Below are 4,776 nucleotides of genomic sequence, written 5' to 3'. Positions count from 1 at the left end.
AATGTTGACATACGTTGATCAAATCAATATTACTAGTATGTATATTGTTACAAATTGTACTAATTCTTTATGCCCCTTGTCCAATCTCTCCCCATCCCCCTCTCCCTCCCTGCTCCCACCACCGATAACCCCAGATTTCTGCTCTCCCTCTGAAAGAGTAATGGTTACTCTGTTGATTTGTTGCCAAGATGATCTGTGAAATGCTGAGCGGTGTGTTCAGGTCCCCCAATATTATCATAGAGCAGATGTTTCTTCTGTCACTCTGGAATGGGCTTTGTGGAGATAGAGACATCCCCTTCTTTTCTTTGGTCTCTGCTGGTGACTCTCCTTGTGTCAGTGCACTCCAGTGGCTGGTGGACCATCTGCAAAATGGTTGTGACATCTAGCCACTTTTGTGGCAGCTGTGGTTACTGTGGTGGCTGTGGTGGGCCACCCACATGGAGGTGATGTCTGTGGCATGCTCCTTGATGCTGGTGGGTGTGCCTGGTTGTAGGGGACTCACGTCCCTGGCTCTGTGTCCTGCGTCCCCGGGCAGGCCCTGAGGCACTGGCAGTGTGCCTGGAATAGTCTTTCTTTTTTAATCGACACATAATAATTGTTCATATTTGTGGGGTATGATGTGATATTTGGGTACACGTATGTGATGTATAATAATCAAATCAGGGTAAGCTGCATATTCATCGCCTCAAACACTTGTCATTTCTTTGTGTTGGGAGCATTCAAAATCCTCTCTCCTAGTTATTTGAAATTATATAACACGTTGTTAACTGTAGTCACCTTACAGTGCTATAGAACACGTGAACTTATTCCTCCTATCTGGCTAAAATTTTGTATCCGTTGACAAATCTCTCCCTGTCCCTAGCTTTTGTTTTTGTTTTGGTAGGAGGCTCCCACTAAATGTCTGGGAATTCAGTTGCAAACACCGTTGTCCATTTCCTCGTGAGCTTTCCTCCATCCATTGGATCTGTCCATCAATTGGCTCTTCAGTCTCTCTGTCTCCATTGGCACCACACTGTCACCTGTATTTGGAAGACACCCCACCTCCACCTGCCCAAGTCACATTATCTTTCTCCTCTTCTCATTCCAGCCTCTCAGTGAGGGGTTTCTTTTCCACCAACTCCTTCAGCCCTGGTGATTGGCAAGATCACACACTGATGCCTTTTAAGACACAATGGAATACTACTCAGCCATAAAAAAGAATAAAGTTCTGCCATTTGCAGCAACATGGATGAGTCTGAAGAAACTTATGTTAAGTGAAATAAGCCAGACTAGGAAAGAGAAATAACTGCTTGTTCTTACTTATAACTGGGTGCTAAGAAAGAAGGAAGAGAGAGAGAGAGACGAGGCCACAACAATACGTTGAACTTTCAGAAGGAGAGAATAAACCGAAGGTTACTAGAGCTGGGGTTTGGAGAGAGACAGGTCAGGTAAACAGCATAAAGAAAAACCGTGATTTGTAATCGTGCATGTGCTAATCGTAGTGATAAAAGACACCCATGACCCGCTCCTCCCTGAATCCACTGGCCGTCACTGGGCCGCCATCCCTTTCTTGACACCCCCGAGCACTGACGCCGCTCCAGCTCCCGTCTTTTCTTCCGTCACTCACCTCACTGCCGTCTGGGGCTTTTGCTTCTCCTCCTGCTCCTTTTTATTTGAGAAAACGCTGCACGTTAAGAGGGCTTCAGGAACCACCCAAAATAGAAACATGTCCTTTTGTTCGATCCTTTACTTTACAAGACAAATAAAAGGAAGAGCTGCTCCACGCAGAAGGTTAGGGAGCTTCTCAGGAGGACCTCGTGGGAGGGGTGAGAACTTCACGTGAAGGGAATAAAACACAGAATAGCTGTGCAAGCCGGGCCGGGGAAGGACTTCTCACACAGAACTTGAAAAGCACAAGCTCTAAGTCAAAAAGTACTTGATCCCATGAAAACTAACGTTTTGCTCCGATAAAGACAAAATAGGGGGTAGTTTGAGAACCAAACTGTTTGTACTCAGATCCTGGTTGTACCATTTCCTGTGAATCTTTGGGAGAGTTACTCAACCTCTCTGTGCCTCAGTTTTCTCATCAATAAAATGGACAGAATAGTATGTACTTATGGGGTTGTTGCGAATTTTGAATGAGTTCATATTTACATATCATTTAGGATAGTAATTGGCACATGGTAAGAGCCAGAGAAGTGTTGTGAATAGTGGATAGAATGGAAAAATTGATCAGGGATTAGTATCTAACTGCTGGCATGGTAGTCCCTAACTCCATATGGCTATTTAAATTTAAATGAATTAAAATTAAATAAAAGTTAAAACTCAGTTCCTTACTCACACTAGCCACGTTTCAAGTACTCAATAGCCACAGCTGGGTAGCAGCTAACATACTGAGCAGTGCAGATTGAGAACAGGTTCATCATCCAGTAAGTTCTATTGGGCAGCACCAATCAATGTCTGAAAGTCAACAAGAATAACACAGCAACCCCAGTAGAAAAACAGGCCAAACATTTGAACAAGCAGATTAGGGACGTGAAGTCTGAAAAGCTAGTCAGCCTATAGGGTAGTATGGTAGTCCCCCCTTATCCGTGGTTTTGTTCTTTGCAGGTTCAGTTACCCGTGACTGACCACAGTCTGGAAATATTAAATAGAAAATTCCAGAAATAAACAATTCATAAGTTTTAAATGACATGCTGATGTGAGTAGCTTAATGAAATCCCGCCCAAATCATCCCTTTGTCCAGCATGTCCATGCTGTCTACACTTCCCACCCATCAGTCACTTAGTCACCATCTCAGCTCTCAGATCGACTGTCGCAGGAGCGGTGTCATAGTGTTTGTGTTCAAGTAACCCTTATTTTACTTAATAATGGCCCAAAGCACAAGATGCTGGCAATTCAGATATGCCAAAGAGAAGTCATGAAGTGCTTTCCTTAAGTGAAGAGGTGAACGATCTGGACTTACTAAGTAAAGAAAAAAATGTATGCCAAGGTCGCTACAGTAAAACTGAATCTTCTGTACGTGAAATTGTGAAGAAGGAAAAAGAAATTCATGTACAGGGTAAACAGGGTTTGGTACTATCCACAGTTTCAGGCGTCCACGGGGAGTCTTGGAACATGTCCCCCACTGATGAGGGGGGTCTACTGTACCTAAAATCATTTGTGATCAGAAAGATGAAAATGAAAACACTGATGATCTCTGTGTGCCTTTATAGTGGAAAAAAATTAGAAAAATGGATAAGCCAGGGGTCAGCGGGGACGTGGAGACAGAGGGAGCTCCTGTACCACTCATGGGGTGTGGCCCAGGGCGGCCTCCCTGGAGGGCCATCAGGAGTACTTAGTCCAATTAAGTCCAGCTCCTCCAGGCACCCACCTCAGGGAGAGTCTCACTGGGTTTGTAAGGGGCGGGTACCAGAACGTTCACTCCAGAGCCATCTGTGCAGGGGGAGCTGACGATGGGATGTGGTGGAGGTACCTGTGCAGCACCAGGCCAAGTGACAGCTCCAGACTGCACATACAACAGACCGTCATGGACGGGGCTTAAAAGCATGGTTCTGGGTGAAAACAGAAAACAACAGAATATGTCTAACTTTATCCTGCTTATGTCTGTTAAAAATACACACTCTCAAAATAAATCACGTATGTTTGCAAGAATGCACTCCAATGAGACCAAATTAAACATTACATCGGTTGCTTCATGGAGAAGGATGAAAGTAGGGTACGGGGATAAAGAGGCTTGAACGCATGAGTGAATGAATGAACAAGAGAGAGGCATCGCGCAGACCAAAGGTGAAGGTAACCCACAAACTCAGGAGAGGGGTTAACTTGACTCTCTGCATTTGACGGTTTACAAGTATCAGTAATAGTTTTCCCAAGAGGGGATAAAGTCAGGCATCTTAGTGCACTTGTGCTGCTATAATGAAATACCAGACTGGGTGACATGTAAAGAACAGTTCCTCCCTTCAACCTCAAGCCCTTTTATAAAGAACAACAGTTACAGTTCCTTGAAGTTGATACGACAAGCGACAAGCGAACAGAAAAGAGGTTGTTGGGAGGGAGGGGACAGAGGCAGGAGGGAGGCAGGTTTCAGTAATGGGCCCCAATAATCAACCACATTGTATATTGACAAAATAAAATTAAATTAAAAAATAATAAAAATAAAATAAAGATGCTGATCTCATTTATGAGGGCAGAGTCCTCTTGACTTAATAACCTCCGAAAGGCACCACCTCTTAATACTGTTGCATTGGGGATTCTGTTTCAGCATGAATTTTGGACGGACACGTATCCCTCGGTATCCACACGGGATTGATTTCAGGACTCCCTGCAGACACCAAAATCTACAGGTGCTCAAGTCCCTTATATACAATGACATAGTATTTGTATATAACCTACGCACATCCTCCTGCACACTTTAATCTCTAGATTTAATACCTAATACAATGTAAATGCTACATGAATAGTTGTTATACTATATTGATTTTTTATTCGCATAGTATTTGCATATAACCTACGCACATCCTCCTGCACACTTTAATCTCTAGATTACTTATAATACCTAATACAATGTAAATGCTACATGAATAGTTGTTATACTATATTGATTTTTTATTCGTATTATTTTTTATTGCTGTATTATGGTTTTGAGGGTTTTTTCTTTTTTATTGGTTATGAATATTCATGGGGTACGAAGCAAATTATCACCACTCATGCCTAAGTTATGGTGGCCAGATCCATACTGGCAGCATGTCCATTACCACAAATTGTGATTATACCCCATGTCCCCCAACCAATTAT

The sequence above is a fragment of the Galeopterus variegatus genome, unplaced genomic scaffold (assembly GCF_000696425.1).
Source record: "Galeopterus variegatus unplaced genomic scaffold, G_variegatus-3.0.2 Scaffold10067, whole genome shotgun sequence".
In the NCBI taxonomy this organism is placed as follows: Eukaryota; Metazoa; Chordata; class Mammalia; order Dermoptera; family Cynocephalidae; genus Galeopterus; species Galeopterus variegatus.
The sequence above is the reverse complement of the archived record's forward strand: the minus strand, read 5'-3'. Positions refer to the sequence as shown.